We start from the raw sequence: 18,934 nt of genomic DNA on the forward strand, positions 1-18,934 counted from the left end.
TAAAAAAGAAAGTTCATATTGTGTTCATTGAATCAAATATCACACCATGCTGTAATAAGTGAGTTTTTTAATTGGTCATCACTATTAAATCTGTTGAAATAATTTGTCTCTATTATCCCCAACAAGACTCAGGTACAATTGTTAAAATGATTACATTTGGATAGAATTTTAATGTTTTATGTGCTTTTACCACCTTATCCCAATTGATCCTCATAGGATTCGTGTGATAGGCATTAAATGTAAAAATAGTGGGTGGGAAGTAAATAGCATTGTGTACTATTAAAATAAGTTTAAAAAAGGACAAATTCCAGAAAACAAGAGAGTAGAAATGAAGGAGACATATTGGATAGCATTTGGGGGAAGGACTGAATGAGGAAGAAAAGAAATAATATTGTTATAGGGAAATATCATAATTTGCAGAAAAGAAAGCAGACTTAAGTGATTTGGAAATATATCACAAGTTGGGCATGCAGATTGTTATTTTATGGACAGGGAAGCAACTATATGGCTATCACTTAAAGCTTCTTTTTTTTTTTGCCAAGAGTAACTGAGAAAAATCATGAAGTATCTTAATGATAATTTCATCCTTCCAAAAACTGAGACCCATAACAAACAAAATTATCAGTTTTTATATGATTCTGAGGAATGAAGATGTTATTGAGGTAATATTATAGGAACCCTAGGGACAAATGATCACTCCATCATAGAATTCATAATTGAAAATCAAAAGTAAGGCAGCCATATTGTGATATACTATGCCCTGGCCTCTCCCCTGATTTTCATTCTTGTATCACCAACTATCTATTAGTCATTTTGAATTTGATAGTTCATGGAACTCTCAAACTTAACATTTACAAAATAAAATTCATTGTATGTTCTACTAAATACATGCGTCTCTCAGACTCCCCTATTCCGGTGAAGGTAACCACCAACTTTCCAGTCACCTAGTTTTATAAACTTTGTGTCAACTCCTTTGTCTTATCCACATGAGATATTCAATTACTTGTCATTTATTTCTTCATCCCCATCTCTCTAACACTATGCTTTCTCTCCAACTCATTGCCCACTTCCCCACCATGGTTCAAACTCTCATTATCTTACCTAGAGTACTGCAGCAACGTCCTAATTGTTCTCCCAGTCTTAAAAGTATCTCCTCATTCCAATCTATTCTCTTTAGAGATGTAAAGTGATATTCTTAAAGTATATGTTTGTGTGTGTATATAAATATTCACACACACATATATACATGCATATGTGTATGTACACATAGATATATAATAGTTATGATTAATGTAGTGATTACCATATGTCAGGCACTATACTAAGTGCTTATTTTTTTTTCTCCTTTGATGCTCACAAAAATGCTGAGAGGTGGGTGCCATTTTCATCCTCCATTTACAGATAAGGAAAATGAGGTAAAAGGATATTAAGTGACTTGTCCAGGATTACACAGCTCATGAGTGTCTGAAAGTGAATTTGAACTCCAGTTGATGGGATATGGGCCCAAGTCGAGATCTTTGTCCCTCATCCCAAAAAGAATTTGGCCCCATTTGTCTAGGGGTCCCAGAAAACCCTTAAACTTTCTTTGACCTCACTCTGGTCTCAAATGGTTGCCTGAGGCCATACTTCACTCAACTGGCCTTTCCTTTTCTTTTATTCTTATTCTTATTTCTCCCCATCTCTCTAAGAAGTTAATCTTTGAAATCCTAAGGAGCATCTTTTATCCCACCTTTGATCTTATCAACCTCTTCCTTCCAGTTCTTTGTTACCCTAATAAAAGCCTAGCTCTTCATTGTTTCATGACATATATCCATGACCCTATCCAGACACTCTCATTCTATCTAAACTCCTCCCCTAGTCACCCAGATCCTTTTTCCAAGCTCTCCTCCGGTCACCCAAAATTACTTGAGGGTATATAAGATCCACCCTGGCCCCCATTTAAATGGGAGACTTCCTCATGCCTGCTAGTCCTTACAGGCATCACTAATGTTCAGATTTCTTAAGAGTCTGGCCTGTATGATTTATAGGTAATAAAAATTAAAAAAAAAAAACTTTGTCTCTGGCTGAAAGAAGATTTGGGTCAAATTCTTTAGGGCAGGACCAACATGGTATTATTTTGGGGCTCCAGTACCCCTAAACCTCTAGACCTCATCACAGTCTTCCTGACCCCAGGTCCAGAGCTCTACTTATAATTTGTTAATATTTGTTTGTTTATTATCTCACCTTTTAGGTTATGAACTCTTTGAGGATATAGACCATCTTTTGAATTTCTGCTTTGCGCACAGCCTGGCACATAATAGGTCCTTAATAAATTTTTATTGACTGACTGTGACAGTAATGTGCAATTCTAAGAGCATGCTATTTTGTGTCAGTGGACCTAGCTACAAATTCTGATTTAACTATTTCCTATGAATATGACCCTGGGCAAACTTTTCATATCAGAGAAGAGAAAACTGAGACCTAGATAGACCTAAATTCATAGAGAATGTTAGAATAGATAACCTCCAAAGTCCTTTCCCACTTCAAATCCTATGATCTCATTCAATAGTGAAAATTATACCTTCTTGATCATATTTCTCTTCTAAATTTTCTTTATGCTAAGGCACAACTCTATTAAACTAAGGTTCACCAGTTTTTAATATTATTCAACCTCCTTATCTTGGGGCAAAATTATGTATTCATCATTCATGCATCAAGTCACTTACTGCCTATTATTCTCATTGAATATTTCATATAGAATTTGTTTACCAAAGAGAAATTCTCTTTTTTTCTCAAATTATTGTACTAATATTGAGAAGTCCACAACATGGGAAACCCAACCAAAAAGTTTTTTTTTGGGGGGGGAAGCAATCAGGGTTAAGGGACTTGCCCAGAGTCACAGGGCTAGTGAGCATCAAGTGTCTGAGGCTGGATTTGAGCTCAGGTCCTCCTGACTCCAAGGCTAGAGCTCTATTCAACTGCACTATTTAGCTGCCCCTGTTTTGTTTTGTTTTGTTTTGTTTTCAAATGTAGCTCTTTATGATTGGACTGGCTGCTGAGTCCATTTTTTTGCTTTCATTTTTATATAAAGAAATTTCAGCAAAAGCTACATTTTCAGAATTGATTTTTACCCAAGAACTCATTTAGCTGGGTTCCTTATATAAGCCGTGCAGCATTCCTACAAACTGATACAAATGGATCAGAATATTCTAAAAACTGAAACATTTAGAGAGAAAATGAAAAAAATACACACTTCTTCAATGTGATTAGCAATACTCACTTCAATAATAAGAAAAAGTTTGGTTTTTAATCTAACAAGAAAGGTCCTACTTAAATGCGGGAGTATTATATAGAGAATAAGAAATTTAAAATTGGATGACTGAGTTTGAATTCTGCCTCTGCCACTTACTATCTCTCTGACCCATCTATCAGCTATCTATTTTTATGAACAAAAGCATCCTTAATTGATAAATGATCAAATGGCATTAGCAGGCAGTTTTCAAAGGAAGAAATGCAAGCTATGAACAGCCATATAGAAAAAAATACAGAAAACACAAATTAAAGTAATGGTGAAGAGTTTTAGCTCACACACATTAAATTGTCAAAGATAATAAAAAATATAAAAATAAATAAATAAATAAACAAACAAATAAATAAACATAACAAAACAAAAATACTCCCATGAGCTGAGGCTCACTCACTGAGCAACCTTTTCCCCACCTCCCAAGCTACAGACAAGAAGGCTGAGTGGGAGATCAACTGATCTGAAAAACAAACTAGCAAAAAAAAAAACATTCCTTGCACTTGGTCTTTCCTCCATCTTTTCATTGTCTATGCATACATAGCTCCAGGTTCCAGAATTTTCCTTTGAACAAAACAGAGAGACAGTACAGCATGCATCATCTTTTCAGGAGCAAAAACCTACTGGTGGTAGAGGAAAACCCCTAAGCACCAGCCCTGGAAGTCTCTGAACTGCCAGTGCTACAGAGAAACCCCACTGTACCAAGGAAGCAGCTCTCTGAACAATTTTTACTGGACCATAAAAGTGAGGAATAGGTGAATTGGGACAGAACACTGAGTCAGGACATCATAAAGACTCAGAGGTGAGCTCTGCAGCACTCCAGTAAACCTAAAAGGAAAAAGCATAGGGTCCAGCTAGTGCCAGTTCTTACTACCCAAGAGTCATTTGGGGAAGAGACCTTGGTGGGGAACCATGAATTGTCCAGCACAGAAGGAAGCTGAGAGACTTTGAGATTCGGCTCCCAAGAAAACCGCTATTCACTGTGAATAGGGTTAGAAAGTGCATAGAAGAAAATAAGAAAAATAAAAGGTTGAAATTACCAATGATCTCAGCAAGAAGAAAATTCAAAGACCATGAACATAAGCGGATAAATCAACTGGGTAAAAACATCAACAACAGAAGAAAATTTGGACACCTATTAAATAAATAAATAAATAAATACTGCAAAATAAAGAGAAATGATTCAAAAATTGACAAGACAAAGAGACCTGTAAAATGTTAAGAAACATGGAATCAGGGGCAGCTAGGTGGTGTATCGGACAGAGCACCAGCCCTGAAGTCAGGAGGACCTGAGTTCAAATGTGGCCTCAGACCAAACACTTGACACACTTATTAGCTGTGTAACCCTGGGCAAGTCACTTAACCCCAATTGCCTTAAAAAAAAAAAAGAAACATGGAATCACAATATATTTTCCCGAGCAGCTTAAATGAAAAATGAGAATTATTAGATCAGAATTTACAGCTTGTATAGCAAATATTTATCCATTCTATCTATATCTATATATTTATAATTATATATCTATATCTATATATTGGGCAGAACAGAAAAGCTGGAATCTGTAATGGTAAATCACACCAATGAAACTAGAGACAACAATAGATTAGGAATGCAAATGTGTAGAAGTGAAGGACAATCAAGAAGAAAAGAAGCAAAACAAAACAGACATTAAAAGAAATTATGCTTACAATGCAGGAAAAACTAAGACTGGATGTGTGAGATCCTAGGTCTCTCAGAAAAACATGACAAAACAAAATACCCTAAAACCATAACACAGAAAATAATAGAAAAGAATTACCCAGAACTTCTGGACATCAAACACCACTGAAAGAATTCACAAACTTTCTTGGAGGTTAGAGGGGAAGGGGGGTTAGAGAGAACACCAAGGCTCCAAACTCCAAAGTACAGAGTAGTTAAATTTACCAGTTCAACTCAGAAACAAGGAGGGAGGGAAAGAGAGAGCTGGAAATCCTCTGGACAACTGACACCTAGAGGAGTGGGAGAGTATGGACCTAGATAGGAATTTTTGAGGCAAATGGGGAAAAAAAGGTAACTGAGGGAGATCGTAAGGGCAGCTAGGTGGCACTGTGCAAGAACACCCACCCTGGAGTTAGATCTGGTCTCATATACTTACTAGCTGTGTGACTTTGGGCAAATCACTTAAACCTGTTTGGCTCAGTTTATTTTTCCATAAAATGATCTGGAAAAGGAAATGGTGAACCACTCTAGTATCTTTGCCAAGAAAACCCCAGATGTGGCCCTGAAGAATCTGGATCAGATTGAAATAACTGAACAACAATACTAATCAGGGAGATTATATATCAGCAGTAGGTTGCACTATCAGGCAAAGTTAGCAGAGTGACCTTCTCCTGGGGCAGTGTCCTTTTTGACATTTACGATAATTGGTATTGCTCTGGTCAGAAGACACAATATCAAAGGGGAATCCTTAAGGCAAGTTCTACAAAGTAGTAACAGAAATAACTTACAGGAGGGAGACTATAGGATATACTTGCAAATATTTATTTCATAAGGAATACAGATAAGAGAGAGATACCAGACAATTATAGGGAGTGTGAGTCAGGGAATGAGGGTCTAGAGTAGATAGAAAAAGAGAATTACTACTAGAGAGAGTGAAAGAAATTATTTTTGGAGAGAAAAGAAAAAAAAAATAAAATTTAAGAGTAAAAAACTAATGAATAAGATTAGTTGAAGAGGAAGGGAAAGAAGATTCTATTTACCTGAGAGAAAAAAAAAAACATGACGGGGAGGGGAAGAATTATATATCCAGATAAAAGAAGGAACTAATAAGCAAAACCCCAACGGAATGTAAATAGTAGAGCTGTGGATCAAACCCATGTCCTCTGACACTATAGTGACACTATATAAATAAGGAAAAATTCCATTTGAACAACTGAATTTTAGTTTCTTTTTCAAGGAGAGTGTGTAGTAAAGAATCTTCATTCATAATAGCATCAAAAATTTAGTGTCTTATAATTTTCCTTGCCAAGAAACATTAGAAATAGTGTAAAAGGAAAATTCCTGATGAAATAAGAAAATGAACATTCTTATTTAGAAATTGTAGCATAGGAAGTGATGAAATCTTATCAGTCGTGGTCCAAACAAGCTATCTAGTAAGAAGGCTTCCCTATTTATAAGATCTAGGGAGTTCTGGGAAGGAAAAAGGAATTGCTTAAATAGTTTTAGCTATGGTAATATATGTAAATATGTTGGAGAACTGTAATGTGCACGGTATGATAACCAGCTGAAGATTATAATAGAAAAATGTTATTTGCCCCAAAGAACACAATAAAAAACAATAATGCATAAATAAGTTGTATCTCTTATGAAAATTTCATTATTTTAGCAGATTTGCATAATTTGAATCATAGATTGTGCCAGAATTGCAGAAGCTTGCACTTACCACAGTGCTATTTTTCAGGCTTATCTGAATAGTTGCACTTCTAAGGAATGCTCAGTTTCAGATATATGACTATGTGAAAAGCAAATCATTAGGATTTGCAGAAAGCCCTCAAATAACTTTTATTCTAGCAAGCCACAGACATTCCTATGTCATTTCTCTCTCAATTTGTATTTAGTTTTGTTTACTTAGGAGTTCAAGAAAATCTTATTGACAAACCAGGAAACAAGTACTGGGGGAAAGGCAAAATATGGCAGGGAGGCAGGGGGAATGAGGCTTGGATACACTAAACTCTCTGATTTCAACCACTGACTTTGAAACAGCCATTACTTGTGACTTTTGATGTGTTTTGCAATGTTTTTTTTTTGTTTGTTTGTTTGGCTATTACCTGTTTTATCCCCCAGTACTGTCAACAGTAGTTTCAAAGTAGAAAAGGTTTCTTTTGAGCCACATTATAATGGAATGATTTATTGTGCTACAATAACCCTCCCGAAAGATTAAAGGGAATTTTTTTTCCATCAATTCTAATAATTTGATTCCAAAGCATCTTGAGCTACAGGCCTGATATTTTCAATAAAATGGCAAGCCCATGTGGAAACAGGTGCAGTGAAGCATCCAGTCATGAACTTGACCTTTCTTATTCTACTGGTTTGATAACATTCCTTTAAAAATAAAGAGGAACTTATAATATTTTTACTGACATTTTTGCTTTTCCATGTACAAATAGAAGTAAAAATGCAATTTTCTTCTCTCTGCCTCTTTCATTGGATTTTTCAGATATTAATATTTCCCTTTCCTTTAATAAATGAGAGTGAATTGTTTTTCCTTCCTTAAAATGTAATATACATTTTATTAAAAAAATCATAATCAGGTAAAATAACTCAAGCAGAGTTTACTTTATCGGAACCACATTTTATGGATTTCTGCACTGGAGAAATGAGATATTTTATTAAATTACATTTCAGGGTGTCTTAATTGACATTCTGACTTGACAATTATAAACAACACACGAAGTGCTGCTTTATAACATAGCTAGATTATAATTATAGCACTGAAATATTACAAATTAAAGTGTACTTAATGCATTCTATTGGTGCATTAGTGATGTATTATGATTTAAGCTATTATCTAGGACAATGGAACACTGTAAATAATTAGTCAGAGCTGATGTAACATGAGTACACTGTGTATCTTTCCTGTGCCAACAAAATCAATTCTTTGATTGTGACTTCATTATTTTGATTGCAGTGTTCTAAATTAGGATTACTTGAGATAAGTTTATACTCAAACATAAGTACAAATAAGCCTCCCAAAGCAACAACAACAACAAAATATTAATGTTACCTTATCAACTATATCTGCCTTTTCTTTATAATTGTCCACACAAATAAATAGGATATATTTAATGTTTTTAATGCTTTGTCTCTGTCATTATCCCTCCACACCTGAAATGTGTGGAATGGGAGCAGGCTGAGAAGAAAGAAGGACTGTTTGAACTAATACTGCAAACAAGAAAAAGGAAATGGAGAGAGATTTGTATAAATACATTTTTCTTCAAGCAATGTTTGATGCCCTGAAGTTAATTTGTGTAAATCATATCCTCACTGATTGATTTTCTACTTAAAAGATAAATGAATGCTGAGCTATGTGTGCAGTAACTGGCCCCTACAAATGGGTATGTGCTCTCTTTTCTCCATAACTTCATCCTTAGAGTTAATCTTCACCATGTAAATTTCAGAACCAATCCATCTTCCCCTTTATGATCATCTTTTTTTCCCTGGAATGAGCATTAACAAATATACCATCAGAATAATAGCATCATAAATTTAGATTTTGAAAAGACCTTAAAAGAGACTTTATCCATACTTCTTATTTAATAGATTAGAAAACTATTCAGAGAATATGTGATCAGTTCAAATTCACAGAGGTATTAAGCGGCAGAAGCATAACTAATACCCAGTTCTGACTTTTTCTCTAAAATGACAATGTCTGTAAAGTATTATATTTCATTTAAAAGAAAATAAATTTCTTATTTTATTTCCCTCCCCCCCCTTTTTGTTCCATTCCAATACCAAATAAATCTCTTTTTTAAAGCATTTCTGTTATTCAGGCAAACAGATTCTCAGGCATCTACAGGTCTTTGTCTTCTGCTTTGCTTAATCCAGAGCCAGTTAGATATATTTCTTGTAATTCTTTTAAATTTCAATATATTTGGCCATTCTCATCAGGTCCACTTTTCTTTTCACTGATATCACCAAATATCATATTTTGTATTTGGAGGATCTTATTGAGGTTTTTGTAGCTTTTTTGTACTTCATCTTCTACAAGAAATTTGGTATACAACCTACAATTATTCCAGATCTCTCTTCCTTTACACAAACTACTAGAGGAGAAAAATCTGTCCATACTGGCCTCCATTTTTCTTACATCTGATTTATGGGGGCAGCTAGGTGATGAAGTGTTTAGAGCTCTGGCCCTGGAGTTAGGAGGACCTGAGTTCAAACCCAGCCTCAGACACTTGGCAGTAGCTGTGTTACTGGGCAAGTCACCTAACCCCATTGCCTAGCAATAAAACAAACAAAAACAAAACAAACAAACAAAAATAAAACCATCTCATTTATGTCTCAACCACTGGTTTCTAACATCAACAATAAATTAAAACCGTTCTCATCAAGATTAGCAGTGATATAGCAATGGTCTCAAACCAGGAGGATAATGATCGGGCTTTGCCACAGATCAGACAACTTTGAGAGCATTGAAAGCTTGCATATCCCTAACTTCAAGAGATCTTCCTGAAATCCTGTAGTAAAACCATATTCAATATTAAAGACAGCACTGATAATACCAACTCAGACATTTACAGCAGTAATTCATGGAAGCTGTCCCTTACATTGTCTTAAGTCAGGAAGAAGACTAGAATAATGAGCAAGCAAGCAAACAAAAGATGTCCTGTAAGTTAGAACAGGCCACATGGAAGATAAAAGCTCTGTAAGGCAATAAGAAATAGTAGAACAAAATCAAAAGACTGAAGAAAATGATAAAAAAAAATGATGTATCTCATTACATAGCACATCTGACCTGGAAAAGAGCTCAAGGAGAAAGCATTTGAAAAATTATTGAACTCTCTTAACACCAGGACCAAGGAAAGAAACAAAAACAAAAACTTTAGATATCTTTCTCAAAAAATCAAAGCAAAATATAAATTGAGAAATCATAAACAACCCAGATCTCTTAGAATCATATAGCAAAGTAGAAATAAAAAGAACTCACTGATCCTGATGATATATATATACATACATACATACATACACACACACACACACATACATATATATGTCTCCACAAACAAAGATATAGATATAATCAGGTAGTATTAAATACAATAATAATTCATAGTCAAAAGTCCATCACTCTTATATTTTAAGTCATAAACCAGAAGTTCCTATACTTTTCTTGGCCATCTTAACCAGTTATTCAATTGCCAAATTGATTTATTTCTTTCAAAGCCTTTGTGCTTTATTTGCATTAGTATCAGGGATATACTTGTGCTACCAAAAATATCTCTTCCCTATATAGGCCTCCATAATCTCTAGAAAAAATTTCTGTTTTTTTTTTTTCTGGTTTTATCATTTGTTACTTCCATGATACAATCAGAAGAGTTTTGCACACCTCCAATAGCAAACATGTATTATCGGTTTAATCATCAAGCTTAAAAAGTATTGAACAATTCTCTGATATAGGTCAGGAAAAAATCCCTTGGGAAAGCAGCAAAGATCTCTCTTATTCTGCTATTGATCTCTTACGGACCTATATTTGCCTTAATACTTCTCAATAGGGAGACAAAAGTCACATTATTTCTATCTTCTTTTGGTAGTTACTGGATGATCTCTCATTTAACAGCATCCATGGATCTACATCATATTTCCTTTGAGTAACTTCCTTCTTTAAAAGGTCTAAGTGTTTTCTTTATGGGAAAATCTTCATGACTATGTTTTAACTCCATCTTCTTCCCTTTCTTCTCTGCTTCATGTTATTCTACCCTAAAAAAAAATTGAGAATGGTTAAGATGCTTCTATGTTGCTTCATAGCCTTTAGAAAGGTTTTACCTTAAAGTCCTTCCTCCACTCCACCCCCCCACAAGATATGTAACACTTCTCTGTAAACTTAGCAATGAAGTTATAACTTGTTCTCCTTCTCTACATGTAAGATTCTGTCCTACAAGCATTTTAAAATGTATTTATTTATTTTATGTACATTTCTATCCTGTCACTCCTATGGCTCCCCATTGAAAAAAAATAAATAAAATGAAAAATAAAACCTTATGCATAATTCAGCAAAACCAATTGCTATACAATTATCATTGTATTAATAAAAGGTTGAAAATCTTTCAAAGTTGTTTTGCTCTATAATTATTTTTTTTATTTCAAAAATTGCTATTCTTTTTCATTTTAATAGTTGCTATTCTAGTTCAGCTTACTTCCCTGTATATCAATTCATAGAATACTTCCCATTTTCCTGTTGTCTCCTCAAAACTTATTTAATTTCTATTTTGGCTATCACATATGTGCATGTATTTGTTCATGCATGTGTTTATATGCATACATATATGTATGTATGCACTTATTCCTACATACACATATGTACATATGAGTACATATGAACATATATGCATGCATAAATGCATACACACATACAAACAAACATATGTAAAATTCCTTTCTCTGACCTCTTTGCAGTATTATAAATTGGTCAGTGGGTGTGCCCAAATTAGTAAGCATTGCACTAGTGCATCTGATTTAACAAGGCCCTTATACTTTTGTCATTTCCAACTTTTCTCATTCTGTCAAACTTTTGGATATGAGAAGGAAACTCAAAATTGCGTTAATTTCCATTTCACAAATTGTAAGTGATTTACAGTATTTTTATGTGATTGTGCAAAGCTTGAATTTATTCCTTTGAAAACTGTCTATCCACATATTTATCTCTTATCTATTGGTGTATGGTTCTTAATCTTATATATTTGATAGATCTTTTGTTGATATATTTCAGAACCAATCATAAATTGCTAATGTAAATCCAACTTGGTCACAGTGTATCCTCTTTCTACTGGGTTGCTGTTGTCTATTTGATAATATTTTACTTGCATATTTTGAATCAATGATCATTAGGGCTTTGGTTTCTCCATAATTCAGGTTTGCTTTATGATATCCTGGTGTAGGTATCAAGACCATATCTGTATCACAAACAGAAAGTGGAAGAGTGCTTTCATTTATTATTACTGCAAATATTTATTCTAATATAAGAACATTAAAATTGCCTTGTAAATCTTTCTGGTCCTGAAATATTGTTTCATTATCCCTTTGAAAGCTATTTTATGGACAAAGCTAAGATAGTGGAGAGAAGCCAGGAAGATGCCTGACCTCTCCTTAATTTTCCTAGGAAACAACATTAAATCAATCCTCTAAGCAGTTTCTGGAGCAACAGAATCTACAAAAAGATGGAGTGAAACAATTTTACAGCTTAAGATTTAGAAGGATTTAAAAGGATTAAAGTTAGAAGGATTTCAGCAAAAGTTGGTCTCACTTGAGTAAAAGAGGAGGTCAACCCAGGTCAATCCACAACCAGGCAAGCCAGCCAGAGGCTTCTAGTTGCCTCAAAGATCAGCAACTGATGAACCTTGGTCCTGCCTAAGCAGGCCAGTGGCACCGTTGGCCTTCTTCAAGGCCTCCAACCTCAGCACAGAAGGCAAATTGCCAGCCCCAGAAACCAGGCAATAGCAGCCAGGACTAGGCTGGGCCACCCCAGCACAGTGAACAAGCCACCAGCACCAGAGGCCCCAGCACACAAAAACAGTATCCAGTCCCCTGGGTCACAGCACAAAAAGCTTGGGACTGTGACCTCTGTGCTCCAGGAGGAGAGCTCAACTTTAAAAGTCATGAAATAGGAAAAAAAATGTGCAACAAGCAAAAACAAATATTGACCATAAAAAGTTACTATAATAACAGGGAAGATGAAAACAAAAACTCAGAAGAGGACTATATTGTCAATATACCTACATGTGAAGCCTCAAAGGGGAATATGAATTGGTCTCAAGAGCAAAAAGCCTTATTGGAATAGCTTAAGAAGGAGTTTAAAAGTCAAATGAGAGAGGTAGAAGAAAAATTGGAAAAATAAGTGAGAACAGCTTGGAAAAGGAAGGACAAAAACTAGTTGAAGAAAATAATTCCTTAAAAAAATAATTACCCAAATGGAAAAAAAAAGAAATTGAAGAAAACAACTCCTTGAAAGGTAGAATTGACCAAATGGAAAAGGAGATACAAAAGCTAATTGAAGACAGTAATTTCTTAAAAATTTAAATTGAGCAAGTGGAAGCTAATGACTCTGAGATACCAAAAATCAGTCAAACTAAATTAAAAGAATGTAAAATAAAAGAAGCAAATGTAAAATATACCATTGTACAAACAAATACCATGGAAAATAGATCCAGAAGAGGTAATTTAAGACTTATTGGACTGCCTGAAAACCATGCTATGTATGCATGCATGCATGTATGTATGTGTATGTATATATGTATGTATGTGTATGTTTCAGATTTAATTTCAGTTGTTTGGTGTATTGAGTGACCATACATTAAGGTCAAAACAGCAAGATCTCACACACTTGCATTGTTCTTAGAACTTTCAATGTCTCCTGGTCAAATCTCTAGTATTTGCCTGAAGTTATAATCCACTCAATGGCCATTCATTGTGGCTAAGCTCTATGTCCCAATTCTGTTCTGTTACCTCCTGATCACCCCTGGCTACTTTCCACACTTAATCCTATCTAGACTCTATTCTCTTTTGGCCATGTGGTCCAGGACTCTGGTGTTCTGTTACCTCACAGTCACCCCAGTTTACTGTCCACTCTCAACCAGATCTGCCCTAGACCCCTCCTCATATGAACCTCAGACTACTTGGCCATTCCTAAATCCCTCACACAGTCCTTCTGTATATAAGATCCATCTTGTCTCCATTAAGGTGCTCAGATTCTTAAAATTTGTCCAATGACTTGGATTCTTAAAATCTAGCCAATAGTGCAGACTCACTAGGAATTTTGCTCACCCCAATCATTATTCTAATAAAACTTGTCTTTGGCTGAAAAAAAAATCCTCAATTTAGATATTCTGAAAATCAAAGGAGAGATTAATAAAATAAAAGGTAAGAAAACAGAGAACTATTGAACTAATAAATAAAATTAAGATCTGGTCTTATAAAAAAATAAAATAGATACATCTTTGATTAATTTGATTAAAAAAAAAGAAAACCAAATTGCCAGTATCAAAAATGAAAAGAGTGAATTCACCACCAATGAAGAGGAAATAAAAACAACAATTAGAAGCTATTTTTCCCAACTCTATGCCAATAAATCTGACAATCTAAGTGAAATGGATCAATATTTACAGCAATATAAATTGCCCACATTAACACAAGAGGAAATAAAATACTTGAATAATCCCATTTCAGAAAAACAAATTGAACAAGTCATCAAAACTACCTTACAAAAAACAAAATCTCTAGGACCAGATGAATTTACAAGTGAATTCTACTAAAGATGTAAAGAACAATTAATTCTAATACTATAAATTATTTGCAAAAAGAGGCAAAGAAGGAGTTTTACCAAATTTCTTTTATGATACAAATATGGTGCTGACACCTGAATCAAGAGGAACTAAAAAAGAGAAAGAAAATTATATTAAAATTTCCCTAATGAATATTGATGCAAAAATTTTAAATTAGCAAAGAGATTATAGCCAATTATCACAAGAATAATACTCTATCACCAGGTCAGATTTATAACAGGAATGCAGGACTGATTCAATATTAAGAAAACTATCAGCATAATTGACAACATAAATAATAAAATTAACAGAAATCATATAATTATCTCAATAGATGCAGAAAAAACTTTTGACAAAATACAACACCCATTTCTATTAAAAATACCAGAAACACAAGAATAAATGGAATTTTCCTTAAAATAAAAAGGTAGCATCTATCTAAAACCATCAGCAAGCATTATATGTAATGGGGATAAGCTAGAACCATCCTCACCAATAAGATCAAGGGTGAAACAAAGATGTCCATTATCACCACTGTTATTCAATATTATACTAGTAATGTTAGGTTTAACAGTAAGAGAATAAAAAGAAGAAATTGAAATAATTAGAATAAGCAATGAAGAAATGATGTCATCACTCTTTACTGATGATATGATGGTATACTTAGAGAATTCTAGAGAATCAACTAAAAAAAACTACTTGAAATTAACAACTTTAGCAAGGTTGCAGGATATAAAATATACCCCTACAAATCAATGGCATTTCTATATGTTACTAGCAAAGTCCAGCAGCAAGAGATAGAAAGGGCAATTCCATTTAAAATAACTAAACAATGCTAAATGTTTGGGAGTCTACCTGCCAAGACAAACCCAGGCACTATATGAACACAATTACAAAACACTTTTTCACACAAATAAAGTCAGATCTAAATAATTCCAAAATATCAGTTGCTCATGGGTAGGCTGAGCTAATATAATAAAAAAAATAGCAATTCTACCTAAGTTAAATTACTTATTTAGTGCCATACCAATCAAACTATCAAAATTTATTTTATAGAGCTAGAGAAAAATAAGTATAAAATTCATCTGGAAGAACAAAAGGTCCCGAATATCAAGGGAATTAACTTTCTTATTTTCTTTAGATTTCTATAATTTTTGAAAGGCTTCACTAAGTTCCCTCTAATAACACACACACACACACACACACACACACACACACACACACACACACACACATTTTTTCAGTGAACTTTTTCATTTAACTTCAGTTAACTTTTCCATAAGTTTTTTCAATGTGCATTTACACACACTTGATATTGATTCATTAGTATAATTTAACTTTCCTGCTCATCTATTTTTATTTTATTTATTATTTGTTGTACCTTCATGCAAAATAATGATTGCTACCCCCTTTTTTTTGGTTCAGCTAAATCAGCAAAACTTTTATTTTCACCTATCATTTGTCTTTCCATTTCCAGTGTCTTCTTGCAAACTACATATTGTTGAATTGCATTTTCAGATCCATTATACTATTCTGTCATCTTATATATTCATTAATCCAATTTCCATTCAGTATTATAATTATTTAATATGTATTTCTCTCCCTATTTTTAAAAATTATTTAACTTTTTTCATCTCTTTGCTCTTATATTCCATTTTACAAACGAGGTGTTCACAGAATTTGCCTGTCACTTGTGATTTATTAATGAAACAGTGTATTTCTCATCTTTTTTTTTGTCATACTTTTCATGCATTCACCCTCCTGCCAATGGCAGGTTTTTACTTTGTCTTCCTTTCCTTTTAGTCCCTCTTCATATTTCTTTCTTCAACCATTATGTTTTTTATGACTATTTTCTTACCTATTTTGCCCCTCTTCTTAGACCACTCTTTCCCCCTCCTTTGTCTTTATAGTCTTATTTCCTTTTTCTGAGTTAAAATATTAATGTAAAAATTTCTCTTCTGTGTCTGTGTGAGATCGTGTATTTTTGTTTGTGTGAATATCACCTGGCTGTGGCTATGTTCAAGCTTCCTTTATTCATTTTAAATGACAGGGAGGTGCATTGGATGCCTGTTTTTCCTATCCCTTCCTGCACACATAAATATTTTTCATTTTATGAAAATATCATGTGACAGAGATTTCTTTTCCCATTTTCCCTTGTGTCTGCAGTACAGTTCCCTGTCCCTCTTACTTTTTGTCTCCTAAAAGGACAAAAAAAGGGAACAAAACCACTCACAAGCCCTTCTGTCTTTTTTCATTATTATTATTTTATTTGACCATTGACAATCTAAGGGTCCCAAGAACTCTAAATTACTTGTTTCTTATTATCATATTAACTTATAAATAATTTATCCACACGTTTTCAATTTGAATCAAACAAATATAAGAACCTTTCTATGATTATATCGCACTCTTCATAATCATGTCTCATCAGTTTTGGCCTCTTCTTCAGGAATGCTTGGAAACATCTGTTCTACTAAAAGTCTATTTTCTTCCATGTGATTATAATTACTTTTACTTAATAGGTTATCTTTGATTGTATTTATTTATTTTTTGTTCATTTATTTGTTTTTCTGTTTTTTTAACTTTTGGAATATCATATTGAAAGTTATCTTCTCCTTTACAATGACAACTACAAAATAATTTTTATTCATTATTTTGCCACCTGAACATTTGAACTTCTTGTGTTCTTATAACATTTTTTTCTTTATTTATTTTTTAATCTGGAACAACTGGATTGTGATTTTTATATTCCTGAGAGATTAACTTTGTTCTTTCTTTCAGGAAATAGTGACCAGATTCTTTCTATTTTGAATGTGACTTCAGCTTTTCAGAAGTCTAAAAGTCTTCCTTTTTAAAAAATTTTTTTATAATATTGTATCTAGAAATCTTTGTGTGTATGTATATTTGTATAAAACAATCATAATTTATTAATAAACCAAATAAAATCATAACTACATATATGTGTGTATGAATACCTGAATATCGATACTATATGTACATATTGCATATAATTATATGTGAGTATATAAATAATATATTAATCTTTTTTTAATTGTTTACAGATTTTATTGCCTTTTCTGAGGTATCTAGTTTCTTTTCAATTCCTTCCTCCTTGGCTCTTACAGTTTATATACATTGCTTTACTGGGCTTTAAACCAATCTCCTAGTTTATTTATTAATATTGGTTTCTGCTATTTTTAAAAAATCACTTTGATTTTTCAAATTTTTATTTTGGTATTTTGTCTAAATTCTATTCTATTGTCTAATTCTATTCTGCTTTATTTTAAGAGAGAAAAAATAAATTTTCAGTATCAAATATGAATAGAATCAATTACAGCAAATTAAGGCACAAGTAAATTATTTGATTTATTTTGCTAAATAATATTAAAACTGGCAGTTTAAATGAATTGCATGAAAACATATAAGCTATAGAATATATGGATTAATATATGAGGAATAATAGAAGAAATTATATTTTAAAAACAGAGAATTAAATTGAATGATCCTGAATGAACTTACAAAGAAAAGATAAAAGTATCAAGTAGATTTACAATGGACTTGTGGCAGAGAGAGTAAACAGAAGGATTTAGGAAATGAGGGCCTGCAACAGTATTATGACAGTGTCAGAAGAAAGAAGGGGGTATATATGAGAAATATTATGAAGGTACAATTGAGAAGATTTGGCAAGTGGCTGAATATGGACAAAGAGTGTGATCAATAGAGGATAACACCTGGGTTACAAGTCTGGGTGACTGGGAAGATGGTGGTACCCTCAAAAGTAATAAGGGAGAAAACAATAGAGGGGGATTTGTCAAGAAGGTAATGAGTACAGTTTTGACATGCTGAGTTTAAGATGTCTACAAGGCATCCAGTTCTGAATGTCTAATAGGAAGTTTGACATGTGAAACTGGAAGTCAAGAAGGAGGGCTGGACAGATATGTTCTAAAGTCATCAGAATATGTATGATAATTGAATCCATAGTAGCTGATAAGATCATAAAGTAAAATTACACATAATGAAAAGAAAATAGAGGCCAGGGCAGATATTTAGGGAATATCCTTCATTAACAGATACCACCTGTATGAAAATCCTAAAAAAGGACATTGAATATGGATCAGACTGATGGGAATAATGAGTCAAAATATGCTATTTATATTTTTATTCATTTATTTTTCAATAAGTGCAGCTGATATTTTTGGTGATTTTGCTCTTTAAAAATATATCTCATTTTGATGTGGAAAAATAATCTTGATATAGTTATTTCCATAAGAAACAGGAAAAATGATCCATTCTACTGCTATATTACTTAGCGTGATTACTTATAATTCTGTATGAGTAGATAGAGAGGCATGAGAGGGAAAATACACTTCATATTTGACAGTTAATTTTTTTATTTAGCAAATATTTCATAGTAAAGATTTCATACTTCTGGAGGTAAATTATTGATACAGAATACCTATGATAATTTGATATTGATTTATAGATAGGAGTGTCAGATAAATGTTGATGGATGTAAAAATGAAATTCAGATAACTCATTGTTCTATGATAATTTGGCATATATCTCATTTCCTATGTTGCCAAGAAAATACTGCAGCCTGACAGAAATGAACAGAAACTTAAAAAACATCAAGAGTGGCAA

The sequence above is a fragment of the Vombatus ursinus genome, unplaced genomic scaffold (genome assembly GCF_900497805.2).
Source record: "Vombatus ursinus unplaced genomic scaffold, bare-nosed wombat genome assembly UNPS02014791.1, whole genome shotgun sequence".
In the NCBI taxonomy this organism is placed as follows: domain Eukaryota; kingdom Metazoa; phylum Chordata; class Mammalia; order Diprotodontia; family Vombatidae; genus Vombatus; species Vombatus ursinus.